Raw genomic sequence first — 25,804 nt, 5'->3', positions numbered from 1 at the left:
CATCTCTTCCAACCAAGATCTTCATCCTCACTGCATCCTCTGCACAGTGGGCCTGCATCCTTGGTGAGCTGCTTGAGGTCCTCTTGCCACTCCTGTGCCTTCGGCCTGCAGGTCCTCTTGATAGTCTTCTTTGGCTTCAGTGGGCTCCCCTGCTTGCTTGCGGCCTGTTCTGACTCTCCTGCATTTGATGAGTCCCTTGGACCTTGCTGGTCCGGCACTGCACCTTTTTGATTTACCATGTCTGTTGCTGATGCCGGACACCGACCCCTGGTTCTAGAGTTCCGACGTGGGACAGCTCGTGATAGGCTATTGGTCTTCCACAGCATTGCCTGGTCCTCACAGCTGCAGCGAACAGGCCACCATCAACTCTCCTGCTTCTTCAGTCATCAGTGGTCCTTGGTCTTCTATGCCTCTTGGTCACTCCTGAGTGGCATAGACTCTGTCCCCTCCGCTTCCAGGTACTTCTCTTCAAGAATACATCCTTGGATTCTACCGGACTCTGTCACCTTCTTCGCAAGCGGCATCTTCACTGAAGTCTTCATGATGGTCTACGGCGGTTTCCGATGTCATTTTGCACCTATGCACCCGGCTTCCCTGGTGTGGATATCCTGGTTCCTGGGGTATCCAAGGGTGGAGTGACTCTTCAACCTTCCATCTTCCACGGGGTTTCTTCAGGGTCCACTGGGAAGGGTCCTTCTTCAAAACTGCAACTTCACTATTGACTTGCATTAGGTATGCGTCTGTGTTTCCACTCTGTATCATAGCCCTCGTGGGGTTACTGGGTGCTTACCTCGGCTGGTTCCTTCGGTCCCCAGCTCTTCTGAGTCAAGTCTCGACTAAGGTCGCAGTTCGCATTCCACTTCTTTAGTAAATGGTTTGGTCTCCTCCTGGAGACCACTGTGTATTTGTGCTTACTTACCTGTTTCAGTTTGAAAAAATTGTGTGTACTGTGTTCATATCTCCAGGTAGGAGATATACCAATGTATTACTGAGTGTGCATTATAAATATAACTATTTTTATAACTACACTGTGTGGTTCTATATGATTAGTTCTGGTAAAACAAGCTGGTTCACACTCTTTCTGGACTAAGCCTGCATGCTGCTCTCCACAGCTACCACATAGAGAGCTTTCAATGGTTGACTAAGACCACTAAAAGCACCATAAGGGTTGTCTGGATTAGTGCAGAGTGCTTCCGTTAAATAAGTGTGCACCATATACTAAGCCAGTATCCTACAGGAAAAAAAACTTAAAAGATATTTCAAGGCAATCTCCATGTTTCCTATGAGGGAGTCCTTGCAATAGGGAAAAACGAAACTGGCAATATTTCACTATCAGGAAATGTAATTCACACTAGTACATGTCCTACCTTTAAAATACACTACATCCTGCACATGGGGCTGCATTGGTCCTACCTTAGGGGGGACTTATATGTAGCAAACAGGAAGGTTAGGACCAGGCAAGTGGGTGCACTTGCCAGGTCAAAATGGCGGTTTAAAACTGGACACAGACAATGCAGTGGCAGGTCTGAGATAGGTTTGCAGGGCTACTCATGTGGGTGGCACAATTAGTGCTGCAGGCCCACTAACAACATTTGATTTACAGGCCCTGGGCACACCTGGTGCACTTTACTAGGGGCGTACTAATAAATCATATATGCCACTTGGGGATAAACCAATCACCAATACAATTTACACAGGGAGCACTTGCACTTTAGCACTGGTCAGCAGATAGAAGTGCCTAGAGCCCTAAAACCAGCAAAAATTAAATGCTGCACACAGTCAAAAAACAGGAGGTAATAAGCAAAAAGACAGGGGAACTCACACCAAAGATGTCAGGTCTAACAGAATCCCTGAACCCACCAGCAACAGATGTCGGGTTACATGGGAGACTTCTTCCACATGATGTAGGGAGTACGTCCTCTCCAGCAATATTAGCTTGGCATGATTCCAAACACTCTCTGATGTTTTGGGACAAAAAATAAAGGCCACACCAAAAATGTCAATACTAGGGATCCTATACGAACTGAGGGAACTCAGGGGACAAGGTAACCAAATCCTGATGGGAATGGGAAAGCTCTAGGCAAACGAAGAGAGACATCATGAAACCCAGAGGAGACCGTCAGCACCCTTCTCCCCTTCCCGGTACGAGCATGGATATCGGGATGAACCATTGTGCGAAGCTGGAAGATCCCCTTTATTTTGCATGGGTATGCTCTAAAGAAACATGCCAGGGCACTCACCTCCAACAAGTAGCTCACAAGCTACTGGTAGCACACCATCTACCTATAAGTAGCTCTCCTGTGTGCATCCATGCCTTCTAAAAGTGAAGCTTTTACTTATCTGAAGGAATATATGAACACCAAAATTGAAAAGTGTGTATTTGAGACTTAAATGTGTGTATATTTAGAACTTATAGACTGATTTTTTTTTATATAAAAAATCATGGAATTACCATAATATATTTAAAGCTGATATTTGAGTGAAAAGGACATTGCACCTATCTCTGTCTGCAAGATATGTTGTATCTCTTCACTGGGCTTTTGGCATGTTTATCTATTGCCATTGGTTGTTTTCTGTGGCATTCTGAAATGCTTGTTTTTTATGGTTTTTCGTGTGCAATTGTCCCTCCTTTGTGTGGCTTGTTCCCTCCCATGGCGACTTCACCAAGCGATCCTTCTGTTTGTCCATTATACATTCAGTTTCCTCCTGGTTGGCCATCACAACGTGTTCAAGATGCCTGACTACACAGACCAGAAGCACAATTTAAGGAGATCGATTTGCCAGCAGCTGCCCGCTGAACTGACTCACTATTGCTTCGTGATACGTGTGTATGCGCTTTGGAAACTTATTTTATTTTCTAAAGCACGCACATGCTTCCAAAAGCATTTGAAAAAAAGATTTGCTTCTATTGCTTAAGTAGAGTGTGAGCATGCTTATCTTCGGCAAGCATGTGTGCCTTAAAAAAATAACCAAATATGTTTCCAAAGCGTGTTCCCACATGCGTTCCGAATCGTCTGAAAAAAGATTGATTTTATAATGATTATATAGTGTGTGCGTGTTTACTATGCCATTTTATTTTAAACAAATTGTGCTCGTTTTCCACTAAAGGGGCGGTATTCCGTTGACGGCACGCACGTCTCCGTCTACATTGGAACTGAAGCACATAGACAAGGCATGACTAAATACTTAAAAGGTCCCAAAGGCAAGACTGATTGCATTGCAAATGCTTGTTTACATTACTGCTGGCAACCTTGCCTGATGCACTAAGTTGATTACTGTTGGTAATCCTACATAGTGTGCCTGCTAATGTAATCGCGTCTGTTGTAGTCACTATTACAACACTAAACAAGCATTTGCAATGCAATAGGTCTCGCATTCACGCGAGTTTAAGCTATTGGCATTGTAAATGACACTGCCTTTTATTTAAGTTTTAAAAAAGAAAACAAAAATAAAAGGCATTGTTATTTGTAATGTGAGTAGCTCAAACTTGCGTAAATGCGAGACCTATTGCATTGCAAATGCTTGTTCTGCAAATGTAGAGGGGAGTAGAATTACGTGTTGTCAAGTAGAGTGGAAATATGCAGAGTGAAATTATGATGTGTGGGGTGAAATTATGTGGCATGAAAGTATGTTGAGTGGCTTGGAACTGTGTGGCATGGAGCTGAATTGTGAGATGTGGAATTCTTTGGCGTGGTGTGGCATAGACTGCAATTGTATGGAAATTAATTATGTTACCTGGAGTTAAATTATGTGGCATGGTGTGGAATTAAGGGATGTGGTGTGGAATTAGTTGGCATGGCGTGGAGTAGGATTATATGGTGTGGTGTGGAATTGTGTGGAGTGGAATTGTGTGGCATGGAATTGTGTGGCATGGAATTGTGTTGAGAGGAATGGAAGTATGTGTCATGGAATGGAGTGGAAATATGTGGCATGGAATGAAATTATGTGGTGGACTTGAATTATGTGCCGCTAAGTGGAATTATGTTATTGAGTGGATTCATTAATAGTGGAGTGGAATTATGTGGCATGGAATTAAGTTCCATGGAGTGTAATTATGTGGTATGGCATGGAATTAATTGGTGTGGATTTGTGTGGTGTGGCCTAGAATTGTGGGGTGTTGAGGGAAATTGTGAGACATGGAATTGTGTGGCGTGGTATGCAATTGTGTGACATGGAGTGCAATTCTGCGGAGAGGAAGTATGGGGGTGGAGTGGAATTATGTGATGTGGTGTGGAATTATGGGGTGTGGTATGGAATTATGTGGCATGCAATTGTGTGCCATGGAATGGAATTATGTGGTGTGGATTTATGAGAAGTGGAGAGCACTTTATGTGGCATGGAATTATGTGGAGTGGAATTATTTTGCATTCACTGAGATAGACATGTTACTGTGTGGCGTGAACTACAATTATGTGACGTAGTGTGCAATTGAGTGGAGAGGAATTCAGTGCCGTGAAGTGGAATTATGTGACATGGTGTGAAATCAAGTGGTGTGGCATAGAATTAGGTGGCAAGGAGTGGAATTATGCTCCGTGGAGTAGAATTATGAGATGTGACATGGAATGGTCTGGCATGGAATTGTCTGGTGTGGAATTGTGTGGTGTGAAATTATGTTGGTTTGGGGAGATTACATTTAGGTGGTACAGTGTGGTACAATGTGGAATTATGTGGTATGGAGTGGAATTATGTCTCATGGAGTGGAATTATGTAGCATGATGTGGAGTCGTGATGTTGCATGGAGTGAAATTATGTGGGATGGAGTTGAATTGTGTGGCATGGAATTGTGGGGTGTTGACTAGTGGAATTATGTGGTGTAGAGTAGAATTAGGTGGCGTGTAATTATGTGGAGAAGAATTGTGTTGCATGGAATTGTTTGGCATGGTATTGTGCGGCATTGAGAGGATTGGAATTATGCGACATGGAGTGGAATTATGTGGCTTGGATTGGAAATATGAGGGTGGAGTGCACTTAGGTGGCATGGAGTTGAATTGTGTGGTTCAGAATTATGTTGACTGGAGTGGAATTGTGCAACGTGGAATTGTGTGGCGTGAAATGCAATTGTGTGTCGTGGAGTGCAATTGGGTGACATGGAGTGTCACTGAGTGGAGTGGAAATCATATAGCATGGAGTGGAATTATGTGACATGGTAATGAATTGTGTGGTGTTGAGTGGAATTACGTGCCGTGGAATTATGTGGCATGGAGCCGAATTATGTTGATTTGAATTGTGTGGCATGGCATTACATGCCATGGATTGGCTTTAAGTGGCGCAGAATTTTTTGGCATGGAATTGTGTGGTGTGAAATTGTATGGCGTGCAATTGGGTGCCATGGAGTGAAATTTTGAGACATGGAATTGTGAGGAGTGCCACTGTGTGACATGGAGTGCAATTGTGTGGAGTGGGATTAAGTGATGTGGAGTGGAATTATGTGACGTGGTGTGGAATTATGTGGTGTGGAGTGAAAGTGTGTGGCATATAGTAGAATTATGTGGCATGGATTTATGTGATGTGCAATTGTGTCACATGGCAAGGAATTGAGTTGAGTGGAAATATGTTGATCTGAATTATGTGGCACGAAAGGGAAGAGGCATTATGTGACACAGAGTGGAATTATGTTGTAGGGAGTGAAATTATGTGGTATAGTATCTGGCATGATGTGGAATTATATGTTGTGCACTGAAGTGGAATTATGTGGTATGGAGTAGAATTATGTGGCATGGGATTGTGTGAGTGGAAATTTGTGGCATGAGTGGAATTATGAGATGTGGAATTGTGTTGCATGGAACTGCGAGGCCTTGAGTGGTGTGGAATTATGTGGCATGGGGTGAAATGATGTGGTATGGAGTGGATTGAAAATAGGTGGAGTGGAATTATGTGACTTGGAAGGGTAATATATGGCATGAAATTATGTGGTGTGGAGTTGAATTACGTTGCGTGGAACTTGGTTGCGTGGGATTCTGTGGTGTGGAGTCGAATTGTGAGACATGGAATTGTGCAGCATGGAGAGCAATTGTGTGGCATGAAGGGCAGATGTGTAACTTGTGTGATGTGGAATGCCATTGTGTGGAGTGGAGTCATGTAGGGAGGAGTGGAATTATGTTACACTTTGTTGAATTATGTGGTGTTCTGTCAAATTATGTGGCATGATGTGGAGTGGCATTATGTGATGTGGAGTAGAATTATGTGACATAGAATTGTGTAGCATGGCGTGGAATTGTGTTGCATTGAGTGGTGTAAAATTATGTGGCATATAATAAAGCATAATTATGTATAGAGGTCATTTAAGTGCCTGCTGCTTGTTTCCTCTGACAGATGGTCACTTGAGAGCAATGTATCGGAGTTTGGAGCTGATCAACCCGATGTGTTCTCGGCTCAGAGGGGAAACAGCAATTAAGGAGGATGTCTCTGTCTCCCTTCACGCCCAGGGAGGAGGGAGATGCGAGCAGAGCATCAAAGGGCTGGGTGAGAAGGGAGGGGGGAATGCAAGGGTCAAAGCGGCGAGAAAGTGAAAGTAATCGAGCAGAGCATCAAAGGACTGGGTGAGAAGGGAGGGGGGAATGCAATTAGCAGAGGAGCAGCTGTGCACGTGCATGTGATCTTGTGCACTCAAGGTTTAGGCCAGCCAAAAGTGTGGGTAGCACTTTGAAAATCCCACATATAAAATGTCTCTTCGAGCCTTTGGCTCGCGAGACCTAAAACATGAGTAACTCGGAAAGATTTTCATTGAACATAAGTAGCTGTTATTACAGAAAAGGTTGGAGATCCCTCAGCCAGGGTATGGGGTAAATGGTGGTCCTATTATGGACTCAAAGGGACTTGACTGTCGGGGGCAGGGGTGGATGGGATCATGGATTCTTGTTGCAGGTTCCGTGTGTGGACCAGCAAACAGTGATTTTTGCTTTGTTTGTGTTGTAGAGCTAATAAAAAAAATGTTCTCTAAAAATACACTCTCAACGGGGTATGGGGGTGCATGAAGTTTGTACAGATCTACTGTTATATGTTCTCTTGGTTTGAGTTTTATCATGAGCTGAGATAATATGCAGGTATTGCAGACACGCTGTTTTGGCTGGCAAATTCTATGCTTAGTTTTGCGGTATTCAAGACAAAACATAATCAGGACAAGAATGCTATAATGTTGCGATTGTTTGGCTTTGAAGTTTTGTAGCAAGAAAAGACAATACGGTTTTTGCATTGGACAGTCCAACATCTACAATATCACAATTTAGTTCAAAGAGCAAAGGCAAGACTCTGGGTGTAATGTGCAGTTTGTCACAAGTACTTTGTGTTCGGAAGACAATTGATTTTCATTTTGTGGTCACCATGCCAAAGGTTAAACGTGTTTGGTTGCTGCTTAGTCTATGCCTATTTTTCGAACAAAGAAGAGCCTTTCTCTCACAACCAATTATTAACATTACCCTCCAGGTCATACGTCCTCCCTTCCAACAAATTCCTATCCCATCTGGGGACACTCTCTTGATTTTTAGGTCTCGGCATGGCTTGAGAAGGCAATGCGCCATGGCGAGGGCCTTTTGGAATCGATACGGATTCCAGGCGTGCATGCGGTGGGAAAGAAGATGTGCACGCGGGGACTGGATGCTTTACTGGCGGCGTGATACTCAGTGGATTTATTTTTTTTGCCGCCCGTAATCCAGTCCCCGCGTGCACATTACCTGGTATCCAGTGTGTGAATAACTGTCTCTGTGATATCCTTGTTGTATGTTTGCCCTCTGTTCCATCAGTTGGCCCTTTGGGGGTCTGACGCAGCCGCCCCTTGCACTCCTGTGAAAGGAGGTCCTCTCTCCAACTGTGTGCAGTGGACCTACCTTTTCACAACTGATTATCCCCTATAGCACCTCAGTGGGTTGAACGTTTGCCACGGAGGTATGCGGAGATCTGTTGGTCACAAGCACGCATCCTTACGAAGTCGACTTGGCCTACCATCCTTGCGAGGTCACTAAATTGAAAACACTGATGTTGGGAATAGAATTACTTGTTCTTTCGAGCTCTTAGAAGTTGCTGGGGAGTTTCACGAAGAGCTAGGTATAAAAGCATCCATTCTTATTTTAAATACTGTGATATCGGGAAGTTGGTGGTACCATTTACCACCAATAAGAACGGGTCCACGTTTGGAAAGTTGCTCCTCGGGTGTCAGCAAGGATATAGTTCCTTGACTTACCGGAGCGACCTAGGAAATGACGTCACATATCCTTAGCTGTGGTCCATCAAGCAAAGGGACGTTATAAAGCTTTTGGTGTGGGCGATGCAGGGTTGGGCAACGAGAACTAGATGGGCTGTTTCTTTTTCTGCATGGCTCTTTGAAATCTATGGGAAAGAACTCATTTCAGCTGGAGTACCCTGTCTACTTCTATTTATGTAGCTCTGTAAGAATTCAATAAAACATAAGATCTCTGTCCGATGAGATAGCACGCATCGCAAACGAAAAGTGATCTAATAAACTTTAAAGTGACGACTGTATGTTAACAGCAAAACGATGTTCATTCTGTGACCCTCACGTGGATGAAAGGCTGAGTCGGGCTTCACGTCATTTCAAGACAGTGCAGTTGTGTTGTTACGAACACAGCCCACTGGGCTATTGTAGTATCTAGCAGCATCTCATGGAAGCCTGAGATGTTGCTAGGTGTTTAGAATGTTAGGCTCAGGGAAGAGTCAGTTGAGACCAGAGCCTGAACGATGTACAAGCTGTTTGTGGATGGGGTCTTTTATCCTGGATTAAACTTGTTATTCACCTAACTCACTTTGCCTTTGAGTTGGATCTTACATTTTGGGGACAGAAGATGGGATTGACAAGCTCTTTTTAGAGAGAGAAAGCTAAAAGGAGAAAAAGGACCTCAACACTAATTGTATTCTTGGTGAGAAAAGCATCGTTCCTCATTTATTTAAGAGAAAACAGATCTTCACTCTGTGCTTCAAACGAACAAACTTTGGCTCTTTGGCTCTTGTCAACAACTTTCTTGGTTGCTGCATTGTGGATTTCAAGCGTGATGGGTGCCTAACGAATAAAGCTTGGTTTTTTTTTTCTGTATCGTGTTTGCAGAATTCACCCATCAAGGATTTGACTTTTGCCAAAGGTTCGTGTTCGTGCTGTTTTGGGTCGAGAGAAACGCTTCTGTGGGCAGGTTTTACTCCGTTGTTTTTCTTTAAAAAGTGTTCTTCAACAACAACATAACGGAGTTCCCCTACCTCGTTGTGTTCCTTGAGCTGCTTCCATAGCTACCGCTCTGTGCCCGTGACTTACAGAGTTAGTCCAAACGTCATCAAAAGCCATCCTGCGCCCGGATCTTGCAATGTTCCTCTAAGTGTCATCAAGCGTCATCACGTTTCAGCGCTGTATCTTAGCGACGCAGTAGAACCCTCTGATATCAAGCGTCAGCGCTGTCTCCGACGCATGAAACAGCGTCCTCGCGCATTGGTGCACTGCTGAGAGAGCTGTCTTCAGCGTGAAACGCAAGACTGGAACGCACTGTCTTCGTGCGAGCTCTTCTGCCTAGATCGCTCAGGCAAGCGATTTAACGGTGATTCGCACACTTGTCTACAGCGCGAATCAAGCTCGCTAAAGGGTGTCGGTAACGGATCACTTTGTGTCATCCCAGCAATTCACACTCTTGAAGATTATATTGGAGGTATGTTTAATAGAACATTCTCTGCGGTGGTTGCTCAGCGCGCTCATCTTCTCGCATGCTGCAAGAAGTAACTGACTTAACTACTACAGTTTTGCTTGCGTGTCACTTCTGTGATACGCACACTGTGAAGATACTTTAGTACGTGTGTCAACTCAGTGATACACACACTGTGAAGATTATATTATAGTAGTCAAATTGTACGTTTAACTGTGAGAACTCAACTGTGTTTAGTTTCTTTTATATTGTTTCAACTATATGAAGAGCTATTTCTTCTACTTATTATTCCTGTATCCTACTGATAGAATTAGTAGGGTGAAAGAGTAGATCGCCTCACATTTCTTTATTATTTTTTTATTTTTTTATTTAAAAAAAAAAAAAAAAAGGAAAAGGTGAAGGTGAGACTCAGGTAATAATTGGAAGTTATCACATTTGAGGGCTAGCTTTAAATGTGAGACTCAGGTAATAATTGGAAGTTATCACATTTGAGGGCTGGCTTTAAACATGCAGAACGTTACTGCACCCACTTTCTTTTTGTCCTCCCCGGGAGATCCACCCATTAAATGGCAGAAATGGCGCAAAGTCTTTGAAAGATATGCCAGTGTGTGTGGAGCCTCTTTGAGTGCCGCAAGAAAAACTGCATTATTGCTTCATTGTTTGGGGTCGGAAGGTCAGGAGGTATTTGACCACCTCCCGGAGCTAGTGGATAGGAGTTTGAATGAATATGAGATATGCATAGCTATTCTTGATAAACACTACCTACCGAAGGTAAGTACGATACTGGAAAGGTATCATTTCGGCAGGAGATCACAAATGGAAGATGAAAGCATAGAAAATTACATTACTGCTTTAAGGAAGTTAGCCTCTTCGTGCAAGTTTGGTGCTACAATAGATGAACGTATTAGAGATCAGTTTATGTTAGGGTGTAACATTGAACGTGTTAGGGAGGAACTTTGGCAGAAGGACGAGCCAAACTTAGAAGATGTCTTAATCATTGCAAAAAGGATTGAGCATTCTTTGAAGTGTGTAGAGGTAATAAAGAAGAATGGAGGAAAGAAGGACAAAGATTCGGTACAAGCAATAAAAGAAAATCCTAAAACTAACAATGAGAAAAGGGATCATTTTAAGAAAGGTATCTCTAGTGGAACTGCAGTAAAGTTCGATGCTTCTAAAGCGACATGCTTTCGTTGTGGTAAATTAGGTCATTTAGCGAATGATAAACAATGCCCCGGTTGGAGAGCCACGTGTGGTAAGTGCAAAAGAAAAGGGCATTTTACGGTGGCATGTAAAGAGAGAAATTCTAAGGGAAAGGTTTCTGAAATATATTTTGATGTGGAAGATACTTGTGATTCTTCTAGTGAGGTCGACTGTGGACAGATTCAAATCCAGGCAGTTCAGACTGAGGAAAGAAAAAACTGCCCGACTGATGAAATATGTGTTGAGGGCAAGGCTACAAAAGTACTTTTTGACTCTGGTGCTAAAATCACCATAATTTCAAAAGAGTTTTATGTAAAAGAGATCAAAGATAATATCAGAATTTACTCACCAGACATTAGATCCTTTGCCTATGGAGGTGAACCCATCAAGTTGTGTGGGTACTTTTGGGGTCTAATTGAATATAAAAATAGACTTACCAGTGGGAAAATGTATGTATCACAAAAAGGGGACAGCATTTTAAGCTGGTTTCACCAGAGAGACCTTGGTGTCATGCTAGATCCAAATTCGTCTCCACCTATTTTATTAAAAGAAAATTTTAGATCAGCATATGTGGCCAAGGTGGATGCGAATTTTGAAAATCAATTTACGTGTATGCTAACAGAACGCTTTCCCAAAGTTTTCAGTAGTAGCTTAGGCTGTCTTAAAGGTTACACACATCATATTCGGCTGGTGGAAGGCGCCAACCCAGTGTCTTGCAAAGTAAGGAGTATTCCGGTGGCTGTCAGGGAATTGGTTCAGGCCGAGTTGGAAAAATTGAGAAGAGAGGGAATTATTGAAGAAATTGAAGCAACACAATGGCTTGCTCCAGTCGTAGCTGCGAAGAAGGCTGATGGCTCTCTTCGTTTATGTGTGGACCTTTGAGAACTAAACAAGTGTGTGGTGGTCGACAAATATCCGTTACCAAAAATAGCAGACATGTTGATGTTGTTAAAAGGGGCGAAAGTTTTCAGTACAATAGATCTCAGGTCTGCATATCATCAAATTAAACTGGATGAGAGTTCAAAAGACTTGACAGCGTTTATCACGCCGTTTGGGACTTTTCGTTTCTTGAGACTACCATTTGGGTTGGTCTCGGCGGCTTCAGTGTTTCAGAGGGCACTGGAATCTGTTTTGAAGGGACAACCTGGTGTCAGGGTATATCAAGATGACATTTTGGTTTTTGGTACAGATGACAACGAACACGATGAGAGAGTATTACAGGTTTTGAAGAGATTGGATCAGTCGGGATTGACAGTTAAAGTAGAAAATTGCAAGTTCAAGAGGAGATCGATAGATTATCTAGGTCACACTATTGGAAACGGGGGTGTATTACCTAAGGAAAGTCTAGTAACTGCCATTCGAAATATGCCATCTCCAAGCAATAAAGAGGAGCTATTGAGTTTTTTAGGCATGGCCGAATTCTATAGTAAATTTGTAAAGAATTTTGCTTCCCTCTGTGTTTCAATGAGAATGTTACTGCATAAAGGATGTGAGTTTGTTTGGGATGATAAGTGTGAAAAGGAATTTTGTTTACTCAAAAAGGAATTAGACCAAGCGCCCAAACTCAGCAGTTTCGACCCAGATAAGAAATCAGTGTTGGTGACGGATGCAAGTGTAAAAGGTTTGGGTGCGGTATTGATGCAAAAGAATAATGGAGAGGATAATGTGATCTTATTTTTGTCAAGGAGTTTAAGAGGTGCTGAGGTGCGGTATTCAGTTATAGAGAGGGAAGCTCTGGCAGTCCACTGGTCTATAAAGAAGTTGCGGAATTTGCTTTGGGGTGGTACCTTTGAGGTCAGGACAGATCACAAGCCCTTGTGTGAGTTATTTAAAAATAAGGGCATAGATGCGATCTCCAGTAGAATTACAAAGTGGGTAGTCACGTTACAGGACTATAATTTTGACATCAGGTACATTCCAGGCATACAAAACAAGGTAGCTGATGCCTTGTCAAGGTTGGTTGTGTGTGACAATTCAGGTCTAGATGAGGAGGATGAAGAGGATGGAGAGATGGTTTGCTTCATTGAAGGGGGAATTATAGAGAAAGAAAGGTGGTTGAGGGCGGTTAGTGAAGACGATGTTTTAACAAAAGTCAAAGTTTGTGTAAAAGAGGGTTGGAATGTGAAGAGTAAGAATGAGGAAGTGGATAAGTTTTGGCATGTTAAGGATCAACTTGCTGATCACGATGGCTTTCTATTCAGAGGGGCAAGATTGGTTCCTCCCACCTCTCTTAGAGATGAGTTAATTTCTTTGGCCCATGATGGGCATCTTGGTATTTCTAAAACCAAAGAATACCTACGTTCCTCCTACTGGTGGCCAGGTATGGATTTGCTAATTGAACGGAAAATAAGAGACTGCATGCAGTGTGCACTTAGTGACAGAGTGAACAAGCCAAGAACACAACCTATGATAATAAGGGACCGACCTGATGCTCCTTGGAAGGAGATTGGACTGGACATTTTAGGCCCGATCTCTGTATCTGGTGTTGAGTGGTACATTCTAGTTCTAGTTGATTTTTTTTCTCGCTGGCCAAAAATAGCTATAACGCGTGGGATTGAATCTAAACATGTTAAGGAGTTTTTGAAGAAAATCTTTGATAGAGAAGGCATTCCCAATACAATACTCACGGATAATGGAGTACAATTGGTCTCGAGGGATATGGAGGTATTTTGGAGTTCTTATGGTGTTAAACACAAGAAATCTTCTCTATATCACCCAGAGACAAATGGGCTCGTAGAACGGTTTAATCTGGTTCTTAAGGAAACGATTGAGATGGCAAGATCAGCGGGTCTAGATTGGAGAGCAGAAGTGTTCAAAAAAGTTAGGGTGTATAGGCTTTCACCTCATGCTGTCACAAAAAGGACACCTTTTGAGCTGTTTAGGGGTAGGTGTGCCAACTCGTTAGTTACACCTTCCTGGGTAAATGATCTACAGCCTAATCGTTTTAGAGAAAACGAGAGAGATGACTGGAGGTTGTTAGAAAAGAAGAAAATTGAGAAGAGGAAGATTTCGCATGATGTGAAAAAATCTGTAAAAAAAACAATAGTGAAAGTGGGGGATTGGGTGCTAATAAAGAATCCCCGTATGGGGAAAAGTAAAGGAGCTTTCTTAAAACCCATTCAGGTTATTAAGTTGTTTAACAATGCGGTTAAAACGGCGGATCACCGGGTGTGGAACTTGAATAGGGTGGTTGTGGTGAGACAGGACTTTGTTACGGGGCTTAAAGAGGTTCCAAGAAACCCAGTTTCACGATCACAAGGGAAAATTGTACAAGATGAATCCTTGTCACAAGCACGGAGATCTTCAAGGATGATTTCAGCACCAAAGCATCTGAAAGACTATGTATGTTGATTTTTTATTATGTGTTTTTGGTTCTATGCCTGGTGTAACTTTTACTGGTGTTGTAGGTTTTGTTGTTTATTGTCTGTAAAGAAGGGAGATGTGTAGTATCTAGCAGCATCTCATGGAAGCCTGAGATGTTGCTAGGTGTTTAGAATGTTAGGCTCAGGGAAGAGTCAGTTGAGACCAGAGCCTGAACGATGTACAAGCTGTTTGTGGATGGGGTCTTTTATCCTGGATTAAACTTGTTATTCACCTAACTCACTTTGCCTTTGAGTTGGATCTTACAGCTATCTCCCCGTATAATTGATCCCCAGTGAGTGCATTTACTTACCAACAAACAAATAGTCCGTCTGGGAAAAAACGCATAAATTAAACAATGTATTTTCTGAAGAATGCTGGAGGGCGCACACAGTTCCTGGAAGATGCAGATACAGTTGTGTCACACCCACTACATGAATGTGTAAACATAAATTGAGACTCCATCGAAATTATTCAATCTCACGTTTGTGGATGAACATTTTCTCTATAATAGGGTACCACGATAAACTGCTGTAATAAATATTCGGTTTTCTGTTCCACACGAGCAGCAACTGTGAATGGGACAAGAGGTGTTATCTCTGGAGGCGCAAAAACCCCAAAAACGTATACTTATCGCTCTTATTTGAATGTAAAGAACAAGGCAATATATCTGGAGACCGGTAGTTCCAGGGATCTGATTGCCCGCATTACAAACAAATTAAGAATTGTGTACCCGCAACTTTGTACCCAAAATTAAAACACACCAACTAGTGCCATATGTCGATTTCAGGTTATGCTAAGAGCACTCGTGCACTGGAACGTGAGTGCAAATGACATTTTTGCAGTAGCTGGGCGAGGGGGAAATGCGGGTCAAATTTGTCATTTTGCTGGTGCAAAATTGCTCGGCCGCCAGCCAATGCATGCGACCTGACGCTAATGTTTTATTCACCTCAAATGTTGTTGTTCTTGCGGCTCTGTAATACACACAACTGCCACAAATTCTTTAGATGCTGCCCTCTTCATAACTCACTTTTATTCTTTTTGTGCTAAATTGCAAACGAGGCAGGATAACATACGTTTCATCATGGCTATCGAATGTGAGCTGTTCACTGGACAATTTCACATTAGCATTTGCATTGAAAGACCGCTATAATCAAAATTTCCTTAAAAGGCAAACATAATCTCCATTGGGTCAGCCAATGAACATGTCATTTTTAGGTCTTGCCTTTGCAGTGCCATTGCGCTGCATAGGAAAATGACCTTTAGCAATCGGCACAGTTTTGCAGGCAAAAACGTGCACGCGTTGCATTGCTTTGAATGGCAACGCGTGCACGTTTGGCGATTCCCTTGCGGGAGCGAGCAGCGGCACCATATGTTAGCAATTATCTTGCCTTGCTGCTCACTCCCACAAGGGAATCCGGCACAGGCCCCCTCCTCTCTACCCTCACTGCAGCGCGCGGCGGTGCACGCGCTTGTTATCCTTAGTGCTTGTATTCTAAAACCATGGGCTTCTCTGCCCGGTGGGGTAAGGAGCCTAGATAAACGCTTACCTTCTGTTGCAGTGTTAGTAGAGGATCAACTAGGTCCATGTTGCTTACATACGCATAATTGGCAATGTGGCTGCGCTGGGTTTTGGAGATAAAAGTTGCACCACCCCTCCAAGCTAATGCTCTCTTTCCCTAATGCCATGAGTGCCCTGCTCTCTCTTCTATCCTGCACTGTATCCTTTCGAGAAATGCATGTATATATTTGGGAGTGCTTTTTCTTCCTTTTACTAGCAACTGTAACCTAATCTACAATTGGTTTTTAACCTGCAAGATTGGGGGTCGCCTTGCATGTGTATCCGAATAATATTGACATTATTTGTTTCACCGTCGCCTTTATGAGTGATGCAAGGGGATCTTTCTAATTGATTCAGCACTTGGTGCAAATCTTTTCTTTTGAGATGAGATCACAGCCTACACAACTTCAGGGTCACAGAATTATTTCTGGGAGCGAGACTATATAGAGGAGGAATTTCACTCATTCTGCCGTGGTAGTGAAATATTTGGGCTAGACTTGAGCGCAATTTTGAATTGTGGCCGCGCGTTGTCTTGTAAGAGTATCAAGTTACGTTGCCTCTTCCTTGTGATTTTGGTTGGTTGTGATGTGGGAGCGCAGCATATTGTGTTCCAGATGTGAATTTGGATGTAAACATTTATTTCAACTCGTCAAGTCTGGGTTAAGAATGGAAAGGAGCGCGCGCCAATGCAAAATAGATTCTACGAAAATGCGCAATTCAGCCAGCCAGAGAGGGCGCAATGAAATGTGTGCCTGTTCGAACATAAAAATCTACAGCGGGTAAAGGTGAAACCACCAGAAAACACTCTGTCTGGAGCGCTACTCGGCACAATCACTCCCGCCGACGGCATCTTGAATAACACGAAAGACGTGCGAGCTGCTTTAACTGAAAGTACCATCAGAGAAAGGCGGCGCACTTCAACATGCTCGGTGAGAAACCCAATGCATGTCCGGTGGAAACCCCGTCATCAGGGGTAACTATGGACCAAGAGAAAGGTTCAAAATGAATGACATGAAGGTCCGGTAATTATCGATATTCAGAAAAAACATCGGAAGATGGCAAAGCAGAGCAATTAGAAGAGAACGAGAAGAGCAAAGGAAAGAGTCCATGCTGAAAGTGGTAGTCAGAGTCGCACCCTGTGACTGTATATAGTTACCCAGCATGCAACTCGGCGAGGTTGGGTATGTAACAGTGATTGTACTCACTATCAACACCTAAACTGGGTTCACGATCCCCTTCAATATCTTCAATATGGAGTGCACTCATTAAGTTCTAAACCGCAAGCCTGCAATAATAAAATGCTGTCTTTTAAGATTCAGTGATGCGCGTGGTGTCATGAAATTGCAATCTGAAGGATGCGCCTGAGACTCAGTACCTGTGGTGGCGGCACGAGGCATGTGGTGCTGTACGGACACACCCTCGTAACAACAGAGCCCACTTAAAACAATGTGCCCGCTTACTCAATGTTAACTGCACAGAACAAACACAAGAAGCAAAACATCAATACTTAATGGTGCCTGCGGTGGGCGACGCTGCCTACGAATAGGAATCCAGATTTATGTGCCGCATGTTACCTGGAGAAAGATGCCACAGGATAACCTCATTCAACCTCGTGACGTCATGAAATGCAAGGCAGTGTGTATGCATGATCAGAGTTAAACCAACCAAAACGTGCGAGCTGTGATAACAGGTGACAATAGATAGGAAAAAAAGATAACCCATCAAGACACATTGGAAGTTTAAAAGAATAAATAAACAGAAGACTAGTGACCACAATCGCGTAGACACGTTCTAACATGAAGTAGTGTGTACATGTGAATGCTAATTATGTCAAATGTTCAGGAATGCATGTATACATGTTTGATGATAATATGCTAACAGTTATAATAACAAGCATTTGCAATGCAAAAGGTCTCGCATTGATGCAAGTTTGAGCTATTGGCATTGCAAATAACAATGCCTTTTCCTCTTTGTTTTCTTTTTGAAAAACATAAATAAAAGGCATTGCAATTTACAATCCCAATAGCTTAAACTCGCATTAACTGCGAGACCTATTGCATTGCAACTGCTTGATGATTTTTCGTTCAGAGCAAAATGATAGTGCAAAATGACCCGGTCACCAACACAAAACTGATCATTCAACAGGGCAACCTGTTAATTATCGGAATGGGCTGCTTTCAGTTAGACGAATATAAATTTAAAATGCGGTGCATACTTTTTACACATCCAGCATAAATTAAGTGTGAAGTGTTTTGGGGATGTAGGGCGAGACAAGTGCCCACAAAAACGAACAAAACGTAGCCAATTGCAGAATAAACACAAGTTAAACAAGCATTGAAAATGCAATGGGTCTCGCCTTTGATTAAGTTTAAGTCATTTGCTTTGCTAATGGTATTGTATAGCAAAGCAAATGGCTTTAACTTAATAAAAGGCGAGACCTATTGCATTTTTAATGCTTGTTCTCACTGTTACGGTAAATGATTTATGGTCGCTTTCAATTAACTGAGGGTGGCTATTTTAGCACCCAAGTTGTTATTAATCGAAAAAATGTGCTGGGCTCTCTACAGAACAAGGGGTTATTACCAACCACATTGTCCACTTAGGTCAGTCTCAGGAAAGCATGGTTGCTAACTAAGTATTGGAGATAACACAGCTACAGAAAATCTGTCTAAACATTGCTCTATTTGTGCCAAAAGGACTGGAGGTTGGTTTGATCAGTTCCTGATAGAGGTGGGCAGTTAGAGTGATTTCACATGATATATGAGATCGGTCTATTTTTATTAATATTTTATAACTTGTAAATTACATGATAAACAGGCAGAATTAATGGTGTGATACAAAAGGGTTCGCCACATCCCAAAAAAGTCCCCTGGAACGAGAAAGAACAAACCGATCAACCACCAGGTAAGTAGAAACGGTAAAATGCAAAATCCTCCCTAAAGTTCAAGTAATTCGGAATCTGCCTGATTGCGAGCAGCAGATTGTTCCGCATTTTGGGCCTCCCTAGTGGAACTAACAAACCTTGATCTTTCTCACATAATCCTGTTGTGGAAGGGAGACTGCAGCAAAGACTAAAGAGAGGACACCCACTGAGGGGCTGGTTTCAGCTTTGATGTCCTTTTCCCAGCATCATCCCTTGCAACATTTGTTCTTAACTTGTTGCTCGGGGATCCCTAAGGGTCTGCGAAGCATATTCAGGGGGTCCGTGACTGCATAGATATTTAAATAACAAAAAGAGATTAATAAAGTGTATATAACTAAAGAAGGTAAAAGTAAAATTGTAAATTTTGAAACGTTCGGTAAATGCGAAGAAATTTGAAATTGGAGCCTAAAAATTAAGTTATTACCCTTGGATTGGTTCATGGGAGCAGTGGAACTGCATCAAACAGAATACAGTATGGACGATGAGTGCCTCAATTGCAATTAGAAAGGCTCCAACCTTCCCACTAAAAGGAAAGGTTTGATTTTTTTATATTTGTTTATGAATTAAATAAAATAAGTTTGCTTGTTTCTGTATTTGTGTGTGTATTGTTTTGTGGTTCAAATATTCAGAAATGCATAGGCCTGGTGTCCCTGACTTCCAGTAAAGACCCAGTGGGGGTTCAAGGATTCTAATAATGACTGAGTGGGGGTCCCTGGGTTCAAGTAATGATTAAGTGGGGGTCCACAGAACTCAAAAGGTTAAGAGCCTCTCCCTTACCCAATCACAAGCTAGCCTATAGTGAGCGGCAAACCACTTGTCTAGGAGATGTCAGACCTGACCCTGGATGTGCTCCCTGTGGAGCAGATGTCTGGTTCTGCTGCCAACAAATCGGCTGTATCGTCCTGAAGTTGTGTAAGAGTTGGAAGTAAGGCGATGAAGCAGCAGAATGACAGAGGTTGGGAGATGAAGAAGGCGAATGTAGAGGCAGAGGACCAGAGCATGGGCCAGAAGAGCAGGAGTTGGAGAAGGTGAACAGAACAGAGGACCAGATGAGAAGTGATAAAGAGAATGGCAGGTAGAGAAGGTGAAGAGAGGCAGGCAGTTTGGAATTGTGGCCTGAGGCAGTAGTGGGAAGCTGTCGGGCAGGTTGCAACATGTATTGGTAGAGACATGTGAAGCAGTGAATACACTTGCAGTGAAGAGCACACTATGTAAGCTCTGGGTTTTGAGAAGCACATAATGGATTTGACAGGATGCCTGTGTCTTCTCAAGAAAAATGGTGGCACGCTATCCCAGAGAATCTTGTTTTCCCATGTAAATCATTATGTTCTTACATACCTGTATCCTCATAAAAACCTTGAAGAAAGTGAGTTATACATGAATAAACACTGTCAGCATTTACGGATTTTTGGGTCTCGCCTAGGCAGAGCTTGTACTGTCCCTTCGAGACATGCTGTTTTCAGGTATGGACTTTAAGCTCCACCTATTTTCCGTTCATATTTTCAATTGGCTCCTGTTACTGTCCTTTGTAAATGCTGGCTTTTGATTCGTGAAAAGGTTTAGTAGTCTCTCCTTAGTAACTCCTCTTCTTCTGTTGTAACCTCCCATGAGGACTGCCCTTGTTAGATGTGCTGTTACAGGGGATGTTTTCATTACAGTCTGTGAGCACTATTTGAATGGCTTTTTCCTGACTGTTGTTGCAGGCAGGACATACTCTGTTTACTTTGCTTGAGCAGCTTTATTTTCCTGCCCACTTTATATCCCTGCACCTCAGCCATCTACCCACTACCCCTTCAACATCGCTGTTTTGTAAAAATTATTTGAAGTTAGTATATTTTAGAGGCTGGTGGAAGATTAAGTATTTTGCCTGGATTCACAGGATGTTCAGGCAACACCGAGGCTCAAACAGCTCCCCAGCTTCTGAGTCGGTAGCTCTGACTGCTGCACCACATGGTGTCACTCTGGAGATCCATGTTGGAGTCTCCCTTTGTTCACCTCAAAGGTGCTGCCGTTACGTCAGGAGACTTGTTTTTATACACTTTTTTATGTCTTTTATTTACGCTATTTAAGATGGTGGACGGCTCTTAATGTGGCATTCATCATTGACAGATGGCAGGCTGTTTTGAAAACAACCTTGCCTTCCGTTTAAGCAGAGGGCTTGTTCTCTAGACTCTGCTTTTTCTCGGTGGCTCCCGCTCCAGAAGTGACATGGCACTGTTCTAGAGAGATGAATACATTGAGGCCGCTTGCCTTGCATTGGAACAGATAGTTTGATAAACGCCATGCTGCTTGACACCAGATTAGTTTTACAACTCAGGTACATGTCCGAAGACGATCTGCACAAATGTTTGCAGGCACGAGTGAGAGTGAACATAGCACGACTTCACTCAAGCCTCCAGATAAGAGTTCTATTTTTACTTACACACCAAATAGGCACATTCCATTGTCTTTCATTTTTATAGTCTGTTGTTTTCACACTGTCGGTCCCACCATGGTGGTAGCATTTGCTTATCAGCCGGGACTAGCTTTGTAACTTGGAAAAAGTGTCTGTGGTACTGTGCCGACTGCACAGCATCAAGATTCTGCTTTACCCGAATATCTGTGTGGACAGCCAGAGTCAGGGAGAGGGAAATTAGAAGCAGTACTAAAACAGCACCAATCACTGTTAAGATGTTTTGATGGAGAAATATGTGCAATCTTATGGCGAGGCAAATACTTTATACTTATGTAACACAAACAGGACAGGTAGTACTGTTCCCTGTAAAGGGAAATGTCCGCACCTTCACTAAGTAAACAGTCGTCTCATAATCATAAGACGTATAGTGTATAAATAATTTTTGTTCTTTCTTTTAAAATGTCTATACACGGGTGTTCGAGTCCCCAAAACACCTACTACCAAAAGGTGTTGTCGGCACATCTGAGTGTGCAACCAAATTTAACAACAAAAAAACTAAGGCATATACAGCACACTGTTAATAATTATTAAGATCCTCTGGGTATATATAACCCTTTCTCACAGACAGAAATAGTTCAATGATATCATTCAATACAGTAATCCAGAAGAGTCAGTCAGTCCTCTTGCTGTTCAGCAGTCTTCATTGGAGTCATAGAAGAATAAAAAAGTTTCCCAGCACACGATTTGCCTGCCGACACGTGTTTCGTCTTATTCTAAGACTTTTTCAAGGAAGGCAATTAACAGCATTGAGGCACAGATTCAGACTCATATTATGCTTGCAATTGTATGTCCCAGTAATGCCATCAACGTTGTATCACTGGTAGTTGTATCACTGGTATACTCGTCGATATAATGATACTTGGAAACCTTTATGTTTCCATACACTTTCTGTATCAGTGCTGTAACTCCTGTCCCTAACAAACAACTAATTTGCTAAATGTGGCCTGCTTGCTGCTTTGAAAGCCACACAAAAAACACACACAATCCTTCTGAGTCTGAATCTCTGCCTCAATGCTGTTAATTGCCTTCCTTGAAAAAGTCCTAGAATAAGACGAAACACGTGTTGGCAGGCAAATCGTGTGCTGGGAAACTTTTTTATTCTTCTATGAGTCCAATGAAGACTGCTGAACAGCAAGAGGACTGACTGACTCTTCTGGATTACTGTCTTGAATGATATAATTGAGCTATTTCTGCCTGTGAGAAAGGGTTATATTTACCCAGAGGATCTTAATAATTATTAACGATGTGCTGTATATGCCTTAGTTTTTTTTGTTTTGTTACTTTATACTCATGCATGGAAATCCTAAGGGATTTTGCCCAAACTTGGGTGTTTGTGCTGCTTTCTCATTCACTCTCTTTTTCTGCACAAACAAACCGGTATTTCTACTTTACATTCAGTTCACAGTCATAGGCTTGTTACCTTCTTTAGTTCATTCTCAAATGCTTCCCTATATGCCATCTGCAGAGCACAGTATCAAAATACTGCGTGGCAAACTCAGCCTTTCATCCTTCTAACGTCAATGAAGTCAATGTTAGTATGGATGGGCAATATTGTTTGCATGAGGAACGCTCTGTTGCAGTGCTTTCAATAAATGTGCTATCAATCTGGAACTCATGTATTTATAATAATCAAATAATGAGTCATACTTTTTACGATTATGCCAAACACTCTGGAGTATTTCTCTCACAAAGAAGGCCAACAATCAAAATTCCAGTCACTGTTTATTTTGCAATTAATCTTTATTCAGGCAACTGTTGATCGGCTTTAACCAACACCTATTTCATCTTCGCTGACTTCATCTCCATATTACTAATGGGTTCATCTAAATCCAGGTGGATGTCCACGACAAGCAGGACGAGATTATTCCCAGTTCACAATTGTGGTGTGAATCTAGAGTTCTGTTTTAACCCACTATCCCAACTACGGCCACTGTTAATCTGTAAGTCTGACAATAAAGTCTCTGACACAGAGGCACCACTAGTACAGAGTAAGATGGCAGTGTCTCGTACATCCTGAATTGTATTTTCACTCTAACATTTCGAAGATGGTGTTCGTGTCGTACTCAGTTGGCTACGCATACTTAAATACTTGTTAAGATTTGATTTACGGGAAAACTTGAACATGTCAATCTTCAATTGAGAAACAGAACGCTGTACCCTCGGCCAGAAATCCACTGGCTCTTGTGCTCTAGAAACACAGTTTGCCCACGGTTACTAAAAAAACGAGCTTTCCTCTGGTTGCAGATTGATATTTGTATGTACCGCGACGATTCAAGAAAAAGAAGCATTTGCAATGCTATAGGTCTCGCATTACTGAAAGGTTGAGCTATTGGCATTGCAAATAATAATGGAACACCAATAGCTCAAACTTTCAGTAACGCGTGACCTATGGCATTGCAAATGCTTCTTTTTCTTGAATCCTCGCGGTACATACAAATCTGCAACCGGAGCCAATTGCAATACTTGTTCTATTCTGAGGTGCCTCCTGTCTCACAATATGCCAGAGGACACAGAATTGATGGCAACTGTTTGAACACTGTGTTTGCCCATCAAGATATTGCCCCAGCGAGGTCAGTAGTTCTCATTTCTCTTGGCGATAAAATATTCAGTGCCCCAATGGGAACCTTAAAACGTTATCTTTTGTCCACAGTCAGTAAATATCCAATCACACTTCAGTAGTACCGACTGTATGACACAGATTTTGATCAAGCTAAAGAGTCAACAATAAATAGGCGGGACACTAGACCTCAGGAGGGAAGAACGCCCAGTAACCAGGCAATACTCATATGTATCCAATTCTATGAATGCTTTGTCCAGGTCACACAATATTCTGGTGCCACAGACGCAGGGGGGACAGTAAGAAACAAACGCTACCTGACAGGGGGAATCTCGAATCATTCCCCGATAAGTACAAGGGTATGATCAGAACTGGGGTTCTGGAAGGCTTTTAAATCACTCATTAGGGGGTACCTGATTTCAAATATCACTGGTAAAAGGATGAAGAAACTTTGGTAAGGTGGTGGTGCTGGAAAACCTATTTGGAAATTGGAAGGAGTACTATGTCCAGTCGACGAGCCCAGAGTTGACATATTGAATTGCTATGGCCAGAGATGAATACAGAGGACTAGTGGAGTGGGAAGCAAGAGTACAACACAACTGCAAACAACATAGACTTTACACGGTTGCTAATAAAGCAGAGAAGTTAGCCAGAAGGGAGAAAGTCCAGAGATGTGTGAATAGGATTAAAACAAAGAAGGAAGAAATGGTTCACTCTGCAGAGGTGATTGCCAAGCCTTTGCAGCATACCTTAGCAATCTATATCAACCTAACAGTAAAGAATCTGACTAGGACTTGTGAGGGTCCATTGAGGACGTCCCCACCCATCCTCAAACGAGATGACAGAACAATGCTAGACAAAAGTATAGAAGTGGGGGAGCTTGTGAAAGTGATTAAATAGCTTCTGAGAGGGAAGCCCCTGCTGCCCAGTGGGCTGCTGCTAAAGTTCTTTGAGTGACTAGAGGAGAGTCTCAGTGAACCTCTGAAGGACATGCTATAGGGGGTCCAAGAAGGAGGGAAGCCTGGCGTGTGATCTCAGATCAGTGACTATTGTAAAGGTTTTTCAATTGCTGCTGTCATGGAAATTGTATTTCATTAAACATGGTGCAAACACAGATTACTATTCCTATCACAAAGGAAATCGCTGTGTTCCCCTTCTTCTTGTCCGTTGTGGCAATCTCAGGAAAATAATGTTATAAACAAACGCACTCGATTTGAACAAATTTCAAAAGAGTTTCGTTTGGGTTGACAAAGTTGCTGGTGCTGATGGGTTAATCCTCCTGACAGTGAGGATGAAGAATAAATCAATAGCGCTATCCTTCGTAAAGGGGCGTCCCCCAATAGCACTCGAAAATAATGTAAACACATACAATAAAGTTCTTCTATGAATTTATTGTTGAATGTAGTTGAATTAGTTCAATTTTTCATCATTCTTACTTTTGAGATGTCAATGAATTAAACGCGACGCGCACAAGACTTTCCATAATTCTTAGAATTTTCCTGCAACATGCGTATACCGACATCGCATTGAACAAAATATACGGCCCCTGAGGAAGGGCTACAGCCCGAAATGCATTGGGTCACTGTACAGTAAATGGAATCTGTGTTCAATCATATATCTGGACTACTCTCAGATCAAATCAATTACGTTTTTGTGAATATGCATTTAATTCATTGACAAACAAAAGTCAGAATGATGAAAAATGTAACTAATTCACATTCAACAATAAATTCATAGAAGAACTTTATTGTATGTGTTTACATTATTTTCGAGTGCTATTGGGGGACGCCCCTTTACGAAGGATAGCGCTATTGATTTAATCTTAGGCAAATCCCATAATCCAAACGGAGCAATTGAAAACATGAAACTCACGATGCCCTTCAAATTTCTTATCATTGCAAGTGCCATTGAAATTGAACTTTAACTTCATTACAGTGTTGAAAAGTTATTGGGAGATGACAAATATTTTACTGCGTATGAACTGGATTATGGGACTTGTAGTATTTCACTGATACGTGATATTGGAGTTTAAAAACACCTTGGCAGTGTGGGCTGTGAGATCTCATTTCCTGTGAACAAGGCGTTACTGCCGAAACGGGTTAGGTTTAAATGG

The 25,804-nt window shown here is 42.3% G+C and overlaps 1 protein-coding gene across 2 annotated transcripts in view; it reads right to left on the bottom strand.

Annotated features, from left to right (window-relative positions):
• Window positions 1–25,804, bottom strand: part of RFTN2 (raftlin family member 2) — a 428,987-nt gene that overhangs the window by 386,570 nt on the left and 16,613 nt on the right. The window contains exon 1 of one of the 2 annotated variants that reach the window (XM_085648741.1): window positions 11,273–11,356. The exons of the other annotated variant lie outside the window; for it this stretch is intronic. The gene's annotated coding sequence lies outside the window, so the exon portion shown is untranslated. Of the gene's footprint in view, window positions 1–11,272; window positions 11,357–25,804 lie in introns of those variants that run through there. 2 annotated transcript variants of the gene reach the window in all.

This window comes from Triturus cristatus, chromosome 3_2 (assembly GCF_964204655.1).
Source record: "Triturus cristatus chromosome 3_2, aTriCri1.1, whole genome shotgun sequence".
Taxonomy (NCBI): domain Eukaryota; kingdom Metazoa; phylum Chordata; class Amphibia; order Caudata; family Salamandridae; genus Triturus; species Triturus cristatus.
Note: the sequence above shows the minus strand (reverse complement) of the source record. Positions and strands in the feature narration are given on the sequence as shown.